The sequence below is a fragment of the Solanum verrucosum genome, unplaced genomic scaffold (assembly GCF_900185275.1).
Source record: "Solanum verrucosum unplaced genomic scaffold, falcon-dt-bn FXZP01000060.1, whole genome shotgun sequence".
In the NCBI taxonomy this organism is placed as follows: domain Eukaryota; kingdom Viridiplantae; phylum Streptophyta; class Magnoliopsida; order Solanales; family Solanaceae; genus Solanum; species Solanum verrucosum.
In genome coordinates this window covers 2,626,880-2,644,164 of record NW_026020129.1, presented here as the reverse complement: position 1 = coordinate 2,644,164, position 17,285 = coordinate 2,626,880, and the positions used below count along the sequence as shown (strand labels likewise).

Genomic DNA, 17,285 nt, shown 5'->3' with positions numbered 1-17,285 from the left:
TGGAAACAACTAGGGAACATATGAATAACACCTAGGAACAAGCATGAGAAAGCATGGAAGGAAAGAGGGAACATGGCGTTCTTGGCGCTCTGCAAGGCGCGGAGCGCCAGACCAAAAACCTCAGAGAGGGAATGCTGGCGCACTGAGAGGCATAGCGCTTCAAGGGGGAAACCTCAGAGCCCCTTTTGGGGCGCGCTGGCAGGCGCGACGCGCCAACCCCCTTGCCCAGAAACTCGACTTTTCTCCCCTTTTTCTTCAACTCTAAATCATCCTTACTTCAAAGGATCTAACCCCAAACACTAAGGATCATCAATCCCTCAACATACCATAGATTACAACTCAAATACACAACCCAATCATGTCTCACAACCAACAACAACTTCAACAACACAACTAACAACATCAACAACAACTAACAACTTCAACAACAATTCCAATCTTTCATGAAATCATAAAATGAGCTTGGTGTGTGGGGGAAAGGATCAACCCACACCAAGAACTCACATACCTTGATAGGGATCACCCCGACGATTTCCACGACGGAAACTTGTTGATCTCCTCTTCTTCTCTTTCTTCTTCTCTCAAGAACCCTAACTTTCTCTCTTTAAAATGGGATACAAATGATCCAAAATCAGCCTAACACACCATATAATTCCAAAAGAAATGGCTAGGGAAAAAGACCAAAATGCCCTTAATTTTCCGGACAAAATTCCCGGCCAATTGCCCAACTTCTAAAAGGCATAACTCACTCATACAAACTCGGAATTGAGCAAACTCGGCGGCGTTGGAAAGATCATTCTACAAGCTTCACAACCATAACTTGAACTACTCCTAATTCATCCTGAGCTGGAAGTTATGACTGCTCAAAGTTGACCAAAAATTCATTTTTTTCCACAGCCAAATTTTTCCAGATTTTCAAATTCTTTCCAAAAATGACTATTTCCGATTCTAAGCCTCTTCCAAGCTATTTCAAATTGTCGGATGTTACACTCATGTACCACTTGAACCGGTGAACAACCGAACCCTTGGGACCTTCTTCAACCCCAGGATGTAATGAGTTGAGCCCACCAACAATTATCCAATCCCAGCCCACTCTTTAACCTCCAAACCAACCCAATTCCCCTTTCAACCCGGCCCACCTTCCCTTTTCCTTCACAAAATAATCCAGCCCAACACATACAATAAACAACAACAACACAATACCAAAACCAACCCCTACACTGTTTTTCTTCTCCAGCAGTGCGTGCAATTTCCAGAAGAACGCAGCAGCTGGCAACGCAACGACAAACATCAGTCCAACGCGTGAACAACAGGGGCATCGGCCTTTTTGTTGCAGTAGCACGCGTTTCTCCCCTTTCCTCTTTTGGAATGGGGCGAAAATTTCAGAAAAAGTATGTCTTCCTTAAATGGTGAATGGTTTCGGAGTTTGAATTTTGAATTGGGTCTTGTCTTATCCGTTTTTCCAATTCGTTTCCCCTCAAAATCGGAACCCTAATTGCTCTCTATATAAACATATTTTCTGTTCATTTGTAGAAGGAGGGATTTTTTTTTAGTTGAGAATTTTATTAGAGAAAAACCAAAATATTAAGGGTGTCTTAAGAAAGTAGTCAAAAAAAAATACATACAAATACATTAAGGAAGCATAGAAGATATTGGGTTGTAGTTCCTTTTTCCTATTTCGCGGTCAGTGCTCCTTTCGATTTCAGTTGTGGTCGAGATTTTGGTCGAGCTCGTTGTTTCTTTGTTCGTATCTCGCATCTGTGTGAAAGTCGATGCTCGTCATTGTCTCGTTCGCTGCCCCCGAAAAGAGAGCCATAAAGGCTCAAATCTTTTCCTTCCGAGTCAGCCACCCATACAAATCGACGAACAGATCCCGGAGCTTGAAAGAATATGCAGCAGATCAAAAATTTGGAAAGATTGGGTCAAAGGCCCACCTTTCATTTTTTTGTATTTTGTTATTTTGGGCCTAAGTCCTTGTCATTAAAATTTGCTATTACTTTGTGTTAGTCTAGGACAGGTGCAACTCAAATGGGCCCAAATACTGGTCCAGACGGACAGAAACCAGATTTGGGCCTAACTCTCTTTCCCTCTTTACTTTACTGTGTTCATTTTACTTGTTAGTATTTGTCGTTAATCTTAAGGTTGAACAATTTCGAATCCCCGTAAGACGCCCGTTGTGTTTTATCAATTTAACTAAATCAATCATCTTTTAACAAGACTTAAAGAAATAATTTTGCAAGATAACTCACTTAGATAATATTTAAATATTTCCCCTTTTCCCCTTTAAAATAGTTCTAATTATAAAATAGTTCAATTTTGCAAGTCAAGCCAAGATAAAATTATTTTAGCCAAATAAAAATTGCCGGATAACCGTGTATTAGCGGACATTTTGGATGCTTTCAAACCCTTCCCGAAATGGTAATAAGAACCCTGAACCCCTTTGAATGCTTTCATTAGATTTCTGTTTTAATCTTTTGAAAAAATAGTTTTTCTTGATTTTTCTTAAAAATTAAGTGGCGACTCTAAAACCAGTCTAAAATATATTTTTTTAATAAAACACACATACCTTAGCCCAACACTATTTATTTTATCAACTCATACTTATTCCCAACACATAACTAGGGAAAGTGTACGACTAAACGTATATTTGATTTGGACGCTGCTATTTAATTTGTATCCGTTTTTAATATATTTTTCACACGATTACTCATTTCAAATAATTTCAGATAAATGGTATTTGAAATTAGTTTTGAAAACTCTAACTTCAAACGCAATTTTAAATTTTTATATGATTGAAGTTTAGTTATATTTATCAAACTTAAGTTATTCTATCCGAAGTGCATATACATATAACTAACATCAAAGCAATGCAAAAATAATTAAACTATTTTTTACAATATTAATTATAAATATATGTTTATTAATTAATATATTCCCAAATAATATATATCTTAAATACCTAATTTAGTATCATTTACAAAGGCTTTTGTCGTCATATAGTAACTTTAATTCTAGATAATTATTTTTTATTTTCCTTCATACTAAACACACCCTTAATTGATTTCGATGTGCCTACATAATTTGTGGATCACTAAATTTATTATTGTTAGCTCGAAGTTACGTAATCAATGACAAATATTTTGTAATTTGTGATTTTTGAGTTATCGAATTTTAACTTAATAATATAAGTAAATATGAAATATTTTTTAAAAACTAGATATAAAATTTGAATTTGATTCAAACGAATTCTGCACTTTAGCTTCATCCTAACCTAATGCATATACAACCAAAATATAAAATGTATAGATAAACTAAAATTCTGCACATTTTAAACCCACTAAATTGCACTCCCTCCATCATATTTCAATGAGATAACTCATATAAGTGTCAAAAACACACCTAAACTATTGAGAGCGTGAGCTTCATACCTAAACTTTCACTTATCAGTTTGAGAAACACACATATCTATTTTATAGCACTCTCACCATGATGTGTGTAATACACTCGCCTTTTTATTTTAAAAAATTGTCACATCATACTCCACCTGGACAAAACATTTTACATGACAAAAATTAAATAAATTATTTGTATTAGTTAAATAAATTATTATTCCAAAATAATATATTTTTTTATAAAATAAAATGTAAAATATTTTTCTCACCCCACCATCACTTTCTCTCACTGTACACCCCCCCCCCCCCTCTTTTTATTTAAATTTCTTATATAAAAGTATTTAATTTATTTTTTTTATTTCATCTCTCTCCCCCCCTCCCCCTCAAATACTAATTTAGATATTATTATTTTTTGAAAAAATAATAAATTCTACCCAACTCCACCTAACCTTCCGCTTTGAAAGTATTTTTTTTCCTATTTTGAATTGTTGTGGGGGGGGGGGGGGAGGTGGTGGAGTCGGGTAGAAAAAACAATTACAATTTTTTTTTGGTATAGTAATACTTTAATCTTTAATTTTTAATTAATATTAATAGTTTATTATTTAAGTTTTGTCAAGAAGGAAGATTTTATTCAAGTGGAATGCCATGTGTCAAGGTTTTTTCAAATAAAAGAGAGGGTGCACTACACACATGCACCACTGAGGTATGTTTCTCAAACGAATAAGTGATAGTTTAGGTTTGAAATTTACACTCTCAATAGTTTAGGTATGAAACTCAAAAAATGAGATAGTTTAGGTGTGTTTTTGACACTTATCTCTATTTTAATTGATGTTTGTTTACTCGATACAAAGTGTAAAAAACAATATTTCTTTTTTGTAATTTGTTGTTTAAAATAATTATAGGCAATTTTATGGTTATAAATTATTTCATTAAAGATAAAAATTAAAATGTTAGTATTAGTGAAATTTCTACATCACACTCCACACGGACAAAATATTTTATTTGACAAAAATTAAATAAATTATTAGTATTAGTTAAATTAAAGATTTAAAAATTATCATCCCAGAAAAATATTTTTTTTATAAAATACAATGTAAAATATTTTTCTTGCCCCACCAGTACTTTCTCTCACTGACCACTGTACACCCCCCACCCCCCACCTTGTTTAAATTTCTTTTATAAAAGTATTTAATTTATTTTCTTATTTCATCTCCCCCCTCCCTGAAATACTAGTTTAGATATATTTTTTTTTTGTTTAAAATAATTCTACCAACTCCACCTAACCTTCCGCTTCCAATTTTTTTTCTTGCTTTGGATTGTCGAGGGGGGGGGGAGGTGGTGGAGTGAGGTAGGAAAAACAATTTTTTTTTTTGGGATAGTAATACTTTAAAGTTTAATTAATATTAATAGTTTATTATTTAAGTTTTGTCAAGAAGGAATATTTTATTCAAGTGGAATGCCATGTGTCAAGGTATTTTCAAATAAAAGAGAGGGTGCACTACACACACCACTGAAATATGTTTCTCAAACTAATAAGTGATATTTTAGATTTGGAATTTACACTCTCAATAGTTTAGATATGAAACTCAAAAAAAAGGATAGTTTAAGTGTGTTTTCGACACTTATCTCTATTTTAATTGATGTTTGTTTACTCGATACAAAGTGCAAAAACAATTTATTTTTTTATGTAATTTGTTGTTTAAAATAATTATAGATAATTTTATGGTTATAAATTATTTCATTAAAGTTAAAAATTAAAATGTTAAAGTTAAATTATTTCAAAATATAGAAAAGTGATATTTTTGACGATGGACTAAAAATATTTACATAAATGTGATCTTTTAACTTTATCTCAGTTAGCATCTATGCTCTCTAGAAATTTGAGCATGTACTAGTAGACACTTAAACTTGTTTAAATAATAGGCACATATATTCTACCTGGCATAATACACGTAGGATGCAACAATGTAGGCACGAATTGCTCGTTGCCTGGATGGCGTGCTGGTTGTCTGGATGGCGTGCCTACTATAAGTATTGAATTTTACCGTAGCTTTACAAAACACCTATCCACATCAAGATGGCAACATCAAGTTGTGTATCATTGGCTGAAAATATTATTAAGCCTGATTCTCCTAATCCTTCTTCACTTAGGCGTTACAATCTTTCTCTAATTGATTAGTAGTTAGTCCACTACAAATTACTAATCAGCAATAGTGCATTACCAGAGTAAGACGTGACTCAATTTGAGAATAGCAAAGAGCTCCTCCTGTTCGCTTCTCCAATTACAATAATCAAGAACGGAAAAATATAGCAGCAATCGTTTTGTTGATTTTAAAGTGCGAGTGTTACACTCTCTATTATTCCTCTGATTCGCCTTTTCGAATATAATTAAAGGAGTCTTGAGCTTGATCTTGAATTTGTCTTTGAACTTGGTCTTGGATTCAATGACTAATTTAGAGCTTGTTCTTTAATCTTTGATGAACTTGAACTTTATCTTGATCTTGACTTATACTTGTGGACTTGATGAACTATAAATAAGGCTATTACACTGAAACAAAGCTTACCCTAAGCGTTGCCGAAGGATAGCGGTTGTTGATTCCTTGTCATAAATATCACTAAAAAAATTTAACTTATATTTTTTTAATTTTGTTCGGTACTATTTTTAATATTTTTATGTCACGATCTAGATCTGTTGTGAGTGATACTCACACTAACCCTTGGTGGGAGAATCAAATTATTACCATCACACCATTCATAAAGCAATTAAAAATAAGTAGTATCGGGATTTTAAAATAGTCTTTTAATAAATAAATTCAGTCATCAGTAATTGCAGAAATATTCCTCCTAGAACCTAAAAGTGATGGTACTAAACACTAATTGGCTAGATAAAAGGGATGGAACCTCAAAACTCAAAAAAACACTAGTCTAAAAGGTCTAAATATGAAGAGATGGGCTAAGAAGAAAAAAGACAATAGACATGAGTTTCACATGCTTTTACCATGTTATTGTCAAGTATTCAAACAATAAATTTATCGTACATTAGGTGGCCACCGGTGAGAGACAATAGCATATGAAGCTATACATGGTTTTGCTTACCCTGTTATTGTTAGACAATAAATTTGTTGAACAACAATAGATGACCACTAGTGAGAGACAATAGCACGTGAGGCTTCACACAGTTTTGCTTACCCTATTATCGTCAAGTATTCAAATAATATATTTATTGAACAACATTAGACCCTAATTTTTTTTTACGAATACCCTTAAAATAAAATCGATAAGGATTAATGAAGTTGATGCCAAGATGAAAATGTAAAAGTCACCTATCTACTTGACAAAGAAGAGAGAAGACATAGTTTTGCTTCTCACCAGCAATTGTTCATTTAGTACTCAACTGATCATCTTTTATATTCAAACTTAGCTTCATTCACAAATTTAATGCCCCATATTAACATGGGCAACAGGCATCTAATAACAAGCTTATCAGTCAACTTGAATAAATAATACATCTTTATGAGCAGAAGCAGATCGAATTAAATTAATTTTTTTAATAGATATTAAAAATATTTTCTAATACTAAAAGTACATTGATACTTGCCCCTTTTCATAATTTGACTCTCAAAAGTACTTTTAACAAATATTTGCCAAACACAATTTGCTTATAAAAATCACTTTTCAAATAAATTAGTTAAACATAAATTTTTATTTTTTTTTCAAAGATAGTTTTTTGAAAAGTTATTTTAAAAAGTCCTTTTAAAAATAAATAGGTTTTAACAACAATGTCAAACAGATTCTCGTAATCAAACAAAGGTATGGGGGGGGGGGGGGGTGCTTGAGGATGTGATGGTCAAGGAGTAGGCACTGGGGGCGTTAGGTGGGTAGGGAGGATATAATAAATATACAATATTATTTATAGAACTTATTTTTCCAACCTTTCATCAAATAAGTCATTTTTCTTATTCTTTAATAACTTATTTTTTAAAATAAAAACATCTTTCTCTATACCATATGGTAAACGCACTTAATTGTAGATTTATTTGAGATTTTTTTCTTCGATTGAAGTTTATATGATTGAAGTTTTGTTATATTTATCAAACTTAAGTTATTCTATCCGAAGTTCATATACATATAATTAACATCAAAGCAATGCAAAAATAATTAAACTATTTTTTATAAAATTAATTATAAATATATGTTTATTAATTAATATATTTCAAAATAATATAAATATATATATATATATATATCTTAAATACCTAATTTAATATCATTTATAAAGACTTTTGTCTGTCATATAGTAACTTTAATTTTAGATAATTATTTTTTATTTTTCTTCATACAAAACGCACCCTTAATTGATTTTGATGTGCCTACATAATTTGTGGATCACTAAATTTATTATTGTTAGCTCGAAGTTACGTAATCAATGACAAATGTTTTGTAATTTGTGATTTTTGAGTTATCAAATTTTAACTTAATAATATAAGTAAATATGAAATATTTTTTTAAAAATAGATACAAAATTTGAATTTGATTCAAACGAATTCTGCACTTTAGCTTCACCCTAACCTAATACATATACAACCAAAATATAAAATGTATAGATAAACTAAAATTATGCTCATTTTAAACCCACTAAATTGCATTCCCTCCATCATATTTTAATGAGATAATAAGTGTCAAAAACACACCTAAACTATTCCGTTTTTTTTTTTGAGTTTCATACCTAAATTATTGATGAGCGTGTGAGTTTCATACCTAAATTTTCACATATCAGTTTGAGAAACTCACATATCTCTTTTATAACACTCTCACCATGGTGTGTGTAATACACTCGCTTTTTTTATTTTAAAAAATCATCACATCATACTCCACATGGGCAAAATATTATGCCTGACAAAAATTAAATAAATTATTCGTATTAGTTAAGTAAATTATTATCCCAAAAAAATATATTTTTTTATAAAATAAAATGTAAAATATTTTTCTCACTCCACCTTCACTTTCTCTCACGGTACACCCCCTTATTTTTGCCCCCCTCCCTCTCAAATACTAATTTAGATATTATTATTTTTTTAAAAATAAAATTCTACCCAACTTCACCTAACCTTCCGCTTCCAATTTTTTTTTCTTGTTTTGGATTGTCGGTGGGGGTGGGGGTGGGGGGAGGAGGTGGTGAAGTCGGGTAGGAAAAACAATTGAAAAAAAATTTCAATTTTTTTTGGGATAGTAATACTTTAATCTTTAATTTTAAATTAATATTAATCATTTAAGTTTTATCAAGAAGGAATATTTTATTGAAGTGGAATGCCATGTGTCAAAGTTTTTTCAAATAAAAGAGAGGGTGCACTACACACACCACTGAGGTATGTTTCTCAAACTAATAAGTGATAGTTTATGTTTGAAATTTACACTCTCAATAATTTAGGTATGAAACTCAAAAAAGGGGATAGTTTAGGTGTGTTTTTGACGCTTATCTCTATTTTAGTTGATGTTTTTTTACTCAATACAAAGTGTAAAAAACAAATATTTTTTTTTTGTAATTTGTTGTTTAAAATAATTATAGATAATTTTATGGTTATAAATTATTTCATTAAAGAGAAAAATTAAAATGTTAAAGTTAAATTATTTCAAAATATAGAAAAGTGATATTTTTTGACGACGGACTAAAAATATTTACATAAATGTGTTCGTTTAACTTGATCTCAGTTAGCATCTATGCTCTCTAAATTTGAGCATGTACTAGTAGATACTCAAACTTGTTTAAACAATAGGCACATATATTCTACCTGGTATAATACACGTAGGATGCAACAACGTAGGCACGAATTGCTCGTTGCCTGGATGGCGTGCTGGTTGTCTGGATGGCGTGCCTACTATAAGTATTGAATTTTACCGTAGCTTTACAAAACACCTATCTACATCAAGATGGCAACATCAAGTTGTGTATCATTGGCTGAAAATATTATTAAGCCTGATTCTCCTAATCCTTCTTCACTTAGGCGTTACAATCTTTCTCTAATTGATTAGTAGTTAGTCCACTACAAATTACTAATCAGCAATAGTGCATTACCAGAGTAAGACGTGACTCAATTTGAGAATAGCAAAGAGCTCCTCCTGTTCGCTTCTCCAATTACAATAATCAAGAACGGAAAAATATAGCACCAATCGTTTTGTTGATTTTAAAGTGCGAGTGTTCCAATCTCTATTATTCCTCTGATTTGCCTTTTCAAATATAATTAAAGGAGTCTTGAGCTTGATCTTGAATTTGTCTTTGAACTTGGTCTTGGATTCAATGACTAATTTAGAGCTTGTTCTTTAATCTTTGATGAACTTGAACTTGAACTTTATCTTGATCTTGACTTATACTTGTGGACTTGATGAACTATAAATAAGGCTATTACACTGAAACAAAGCTTATCCTAAGCGTTGCCGAAGGATAGCGGTTGTTGATTCTTTGTCTTAAATATCACAAAAAATTTAACTTATGTTTTTTTAATTTTGTTCAGTACTATTTTTAATATTTTTATGTCACGATCTAGATCTGTTGTGAGTGATACTCACACTAACCCTTGGTGGGAGAATCAAATTATTACCATCACACCATTCATAAAGCAATTAAAAATAAGTAGTATCGGGATTTTAAAATAGTCTTTTAATAAATAAATCCAGTCATAAGTAATTGCAGAAATATTCTTCCTAGAACCTAAAAGTGATGGTACTAAACACTAATTGGCTAGATAAAAGGGATGGAACCTCAAAACTCAAAAAAACATTAGTCTAAAAGGTCTAAATATGAAGAGATGGGCAAAGAAGAAAAAAGACAATAGACATGAGTTTCACATGCTTTTACCATGTTATTGTCTAAATAGGAAGAGATGGGCTAAGAAGAAAAAAGACAATAGACATGAGTTTCACATGCTTTTACCATGTTATTGTCAAGTATTCAAACAATAAATTTATCGTACATTAGGTGGCCACCGGTGAGAGACAATAGCATATGAAGCTATACATGGTTTTGCTTACCTTGTTATTGTTAGACACTAAATTTGTTGAACAACAATAGATGACCACTAGTGAGAGACAATAGCACGTGAGGCTTCACACAATTTTGCTTACCCTATTATCGTCAAGTATTCAAATAATATATTTATTGAACAACATTAGACCATAATTTTTTTTTTATGAATACCCTTAAAATAAAATCGATAAGGATTAATGAAGTTGATGCCAAGATGAAAATGTAAAAGTCACCTATCTACTTGACAAAGAAGAGAGAAGAACATAGTTTTGCTTCTCACCAGCAATTGTTCATTTAGTACTCAACTGATCATCTTTTATATTCAAACTTAGCTTCATTCACAAATTTAATGCCCCATATTAACATGGGCAACAGGCATCTAATAACAAGCTTATCAGTACAACTTGAATAAATAATACCTCTTTATGAGCAGAAGTAGAATTAAATTAATTTTTTTAATAGATATTAAAACTATTTTCTAATACTAAAAGTACATTGATGCTTGCCCCTTTTCATAATTTGACTCTCAAAAGTACTTTTAACAAATATTTGTCAAACACAATTTGCTTATTGAAATCACTTTTCAAATAAATTAGTTAAACACAAATTTTTTTTCAAAGATAGTTTTTTGAAAAGTTATTTTAAAAAAGTCCTTTTAAAAATAAGTAGTTTTTAACAACAATGTCAAACAGACTCTCGTAATCAAACAAAGGTATGGGGGGGAGGGGGGTTGAGGATGTGATGGTCAAGGAGTAGGCATTGGGGGCGTTAGGTGGGTAGGGAGGATATAATAAATATACAATATTATTTATAGAACTTATTTTTCCAACCTTTCATCAAATAAGTCATTTTTCTTATTCTTTAATAACTTATTTTTTAAAATAAAAACTAATATTTTTCTCTATACCATACGGTAAACGCACGTAATTGTAGATTTATTTGAGATTTTTTTCTTCGAGATTTTCCTCTGAAGTTTTAGTTGAACTAGAAAACACGCCATTGCGTTCCTTGTTAGTTTCAGTCCAACACATACCTTAGCCCAACACTATTTATTTTATCAACTCATACTTGTTCCCAACACATAACTAGGGAAAGTATACGACTAAATGTATATTCGATTTGGACGCTGCTATTTAATTTGTATCCATTTTTAATATATTTTTCACACGGTTATTCATTTTAAATAATTTCAGATATATGGTATTTGAAATTAGTTTTGACAAATCTAACTTCAAACACAATATTTAAAATTTTATATGATTGAAGTTTTGTTATATTTATCAAACTTAAGTTATTCTATCCGAAGTTCATATACATATAATTAACATCAAAGCAATGCAAAAATAATTAAACTATTTTTTACAATATTAATTATAAATATATGTTTATTAATTAATATATTTCCAAATAATATATATATATATATATATATATATATATATATATATATATATATATATATATATATATATATATATATCTTAAATACCTAATTTAATATCATTTATAAAGACTTTTGTCTGTCATATAGTAACTTTAATTCTAGATAATTATTTTTTATTTTCCTTCATACAAAACGCACCCTTAATTGATTTTGATGTGCCTACATAATTTGTGGATCACTAAATTTATTATTGTTAGCTCGAAGTTACGTAATCAATGACAAATATTTTGTAATTTGTGATTTTTGAGTTATCAAATTTTAACTTAATAATATAAGTAAATATGAAATATTTTCTTAAAAATAGATACAAAATTTGAATTTGATTCAAACGAATTCTGCACTTTAGCTTCACCCTAACCTAATACATATACAACCAAAATATAAAATGTATAGATAAACTAAAATTATGCTCATTTTAAACCCACTAAATTGCACTCCCTCCATCATATTTTAATGAGATAATAAGTGTCAAAAACACACCTAAACTATTCCCCTTTTTTTGAGTTTCATACCTAAACTATTGATGAGTGTGTGAGTTTCATACCTAAATTTTCACATATCAGTTTGAGAAAGACACATATCTCTTTTATAACACTCCCACCATGGTGTGTGTAATACACTCGCTTTTTTATTTTAAAAAATCATCACATCATACTCCACATGGACAAAATATTTTACCTGACAAAAATTAAATAAATTATTAGTATTAGTTAAGAAAATTATTATCCCAAAAAAAAATATTTTTTTATAAAATAAAATGTAAAATATTTTTCTCACCCCACCTTCACTTTCTCTCACGGTACACCCCCCTATTTTTGCCCCCCTCCCTCTCAAATACTAATTTAGATATTATTATTTAAAAAAAAAAAAAAAAAAATTCTACCCAACTCCACCTAACCTTCCGCTTCCAATTTTTTTTTCTTGTTTTGGATTGTCGGTGGGGGTTGGGGTGGGGGGAGGAGGTGGTGAAGTCGGGTAGGAAAAACAATTAAAAAAAAATTCAATTTTTTTTTGGGATAGTAATACTTTAATCTTTAATTTTTAATTAATATTAATAGATTATTATTTAAGTTTTATCAAGAAGGAATATTTTATTGAAGTGGAATGCCATGTGTCAAAGTTTTTTCAAATAAAAGAGAGGGTGCACTACACACACCACTGAGGTATGTTTCTCAAACTAATAAGTGATAGTTTAGGTTTGAAATTACACTCTCAATAATTTAGGTATGAAACTCAAAAAAGGGGATAGTTTAGATGTGTTTTTGACACTTATCTTTATTTTAATTGATGATTTTTTACTCGATACAAAGTGTAAAAAACAATTATTTTATTTTTTTGTAATTTGTTGTTTAAAATAGTTATAGATAATTTTATGGTTATAAATTATTTCATTAAAGATAAAAATTAAAATGTTAAAGTTAAATTATTTCAAAATATAGAAAAGTGATATTTTTTGACGATGGACTAAAAATATTTACATAAATGTGATCTTTTAACTTGATCTCAGTTAACATCTATGCTCTCTAGAAATTTAAGCATGTACTAGTAGACACTTAAACTTGTTTAAACAATAGGCACATATATTCTACCTGGTATAATACACGTAGGATGCAACAACGTAGGCACGAATTGCTCGATGCCTGGATGGCGTGCTGGTTGTCTGGTTGGCGTGCCTACTATAAGTATTGAATTTTACCGTAGCTTTACAAAACACCTATCTACATCAAGATGGCAACATCAAGTTGTGTATCATTGGCTGAAAATATTATTAAGCCTGATTCTCCTAATCCTTCTTCACTTAGGCGTTACAATCTTTCTCTAATTGATTAGTAGTTAGTCCACTACAAATTACTAATCAGCAATAGTGCATTACCAGAGTAAGACGTGACTCAATTTGAGAATAGCAAAGAGCTCCTCATGTTCGCTTCTCCAATTACAATAATCAAGAACGGAAAAATATAGCAACAATCGTTTTGTTGATTTTAAAGTGCGAGTGTTCCAATCTCTATTATTCCTCTGATTCGCCTTTTCAAATAGAATTAAAGGAGTCTTGAGCTTGATCTTGAATTTGTCTTTGAACTTGGTCTTGGATTCAATGACTAATTTAGAGCTTATGTGGACGGAAAGTACAACGGAGGGCATATACGTACCATTTATTAAAGTTCGGGGGTAAATCCGTCCCTTCTCCCTTTTTTAAATATATTTTTCACATGGTTACTCATTTCAAATAATTTTAGATATATGGTATTTGAAATTAGTTTTGACAAATCTAACTTCAAATGCAATATTTAAATTTTATATGATTGAAGTTTGGTTATTTTTATCAAACTCAAGTTATTCTATCCAAAGTTCATACACGTATAACTAACATAAAAGCAATACAAAAATAATTAAACTATTTTTATAATATTAATTATAAATATATATTTATTAATTAATATATTGTCAAACTAATATGTGATAGTTTAGGTTTGAAACTTACACTCTCAATAGTTTAGGTATGAAACTAGAAAAAAGGGGATAGTTTAGGTGTGTTTTTGACACTTATCTTAATTTTAATTGATTTTTTTACTCGATACAAAGTGTAAAAAACAATTATTATTTTTTTGTAATTTGTTGTTTAAAATAATTATAGATAATTTTATGGTTATAAATTATTTCATTAAACAGTTAGCATCTATGCTCTCTAAATTTGAGCATGTACTAGTAGACACTTAAACTTGTTTAAACAATAGACACATATATTCTACCTGGCATAATACACGTGGGATGCAACAACGTAGGCACAAATTGCACGTTGGCTGGATGGCGTGCTACGCCTACTATAAGTATTGAATTTTACCATAGCTTCCCATCTACATCAAACTTAAAGGAAAGATGGCAGCATCAAGTTGTGTATCTTTGGTTGAAAAGATTATTAAGCCTGATTCTCCTACCCCTTCTTCACTTAGGCGTTACAATCTTTGTCTAATAGATCAAATCATGGTTCCAGTCTACATGCCAATTGTAGCCTTTTATCCTTTCTCCTCTAAAACACCACAACAAATATCCAACATTCTTGAAAATTCACTATCCAAAGTTTTGTCCTCTTATTGGATCCACCACTAGCAACACGGACAATAGGGAATATTCTTAGTTTTATCAAAGTGTAAACAATGAGTGAGGATGAAATGACAATCGCCAGAGTGGTTCGTGAGATAAGGAAAGGTAAAGAAGAACTGAAGAAGGAGGGGCATGTGGAGGAGAAGAAGCTAGTGTCGCTTTGGTCTGAGTGGATATATTCGATGGGTAAAGAAATTGACTGTATCGAAGTAGCAGTGTTTGCAATTACCCATTGAATAATTTGGATTTTGGATGGGGAAAGCCAAGCAGGGTAACAATTCCAGTATATGGGACTGCAAACACCTGCATGTTTATGGATAATCTAACTGGAGATGGGATTGAGGTAATTATTGTATTACCAGAAAAAGACGCGACTCAATTTGAGAATAGCAAAGACCTCATCCAGTTCTCTTCTCCAATTATTAATCTTAATTAAGCTAGTGAATTTGTCCGCACGAATCAATAAAGCGTTTTATTACTAGTTAGTCGACTACTAATTACTAATCGGCAATTATTGCATTATCAAATAAGATGTGACTCAATTTGAGAATAGCAAAGAGCTCCTCCAGTTTGCTTCTCCAGTTACTAATCTTAATTAAACTAGTGAATTTGTCCGCGCGAATCAATAAAACGTTTGATTAGTAGTTAGTCTGTGACTCCACTTAGTAGAGGCGCGTGGGAATGTTTGGAGGCCACGTAGGCTTAAAAGGTATACATAATTACAAAAAAAATGAATTGAGAGGTAATAGGACCCGTTAATTTAGTTAAGGTGTGTCTCTGAAATATCGCTCATAGTCTAAGGGGTACATGTACCTTATCCCTTTTATAAATTGTATTAACTTGAATATACAATTTGCATCACATCATCTAAATTATATTTAGGTGCAAATGTGTATTCGAAACAGATAAGAAATTCTGTAACAAAAAGCATACAAATTCGAAACATATAAGCACACAAATTTCGATCTTTTAATTATTGTATCAAAATCAAAATGTATCTAAATTAAAACTATGAATTGTTGTATCCACAACACTTTGAATTCGAAATAAAACTTTCAAAGAAATATCCTCACAGACCGATTATGGACAGCAACGGCGCATCCAACAACCTTGGTGTTGTTCAATATTTGTATGGTTTTCTGTTTGTATCGATCTCCTTTTTTCCAGCAAAAATCTTGATCAATCGTCTTGCCTTCTATGAAGAAGGAGGATCACTAATGGAGAATTGAAAGTCACTAATGGAGGATGAGGCAGACAGGGTAATTTGTTGCCTATTTTAGTCTCCTAATCAGTAAAGTAAGTAATTATATATTTTCAGCACTATTTACCTAATTTGAAAGATTCTCTCCCTTGATTTTCTCTAATTTGTTATTTCTTAGTAGTATTCTATTAAGCTAAACCAAAAAAATAAAAAATACACTTATCAGCCCCAGAGCAAATCAAAATATAGCTATTTTCAATAAACTTTGAAAGTGTAGCTAAAGTAGGTCCTATTAAATTCTAAAATGTTGTTTTGAAAATTTTCCTTTTTTTCTTCGAGATTTTCTGAACTTTTAGCTAAACTAGAAAACACGTCCATTAGGTTCCTTGTTAGTTTCAGTCCAACAAATAACTACCTTAGCCCTACGCTATTTTTTTTATTAACTCATACTTATTCCCAACACATAACTAGAGAAAGCGTACGACTTCGATTTAGACGCTGCTATTTAATTTGTATCCATTTTTAAAATATTTTTCACATTGTTACTCATTTCAAATAATTTTAGATATGGTATATGAATTAGTTTTGACAAATCTAACTTCAAACACAATATTTAAAGTTTAGTTATATATATATATATATATTTCTATTCTCAAATAATATGTATCTTAAATACCTAATTTAATATCAAGAATAACTTTAAATTCTTGATAATTATTTTTTATTTTAAAATTTTAATTTAACTGTATAATTATACATGTGTAACCAAACTATACACAACATTGAGCTGGTATTTTAAGTAATCCCTCCCTCAACAATATTACGTAGACATTTGATCATATTTCATTATAAAATTTGAAAAGTTAATTTTTATTTTTGTAGTAAAAATAATATTTGTTAATTACTTACTAGAAAAGCAACACCACCATCATTTATGGCAAAACAAATCATATATATATATATATATATATATATAAAGCTAGATAAAAAAAAAAAGTGATGTGGCACCTCTCAATGGCCAAGGATCTTATTTATCTTTTTTTGTGGTTTTTTTGACATTTTTTCTAATTATTCTCAATTATTTTATTTTATAAAATCATCTTCTAAATTCATACCTCTTCAATT

At 30.5% G+C, this 17,285-nt stretch overlaps 1 protein-coding gene and 1 pseudogene across 1 annotated transcript in view; one reads left to right on the top strand and one right to left on the bottom strand.

Moving 5' to 3' along the window:
- Positions 1-17,285, bottom strand: part of LOC125826823 (long-chain-alcohol oxidase FAO4A-like) — a 143,860-nt gene that overhangs the window by 72,680 nt on the left and 53,895 nt on the right. The window lies entirely within an intron of this gene.
- On the top strand, positions 5,470-15,395 carry LOC125826342 (acylsugar acyltransferase 3-like; annotated as a pseudogene).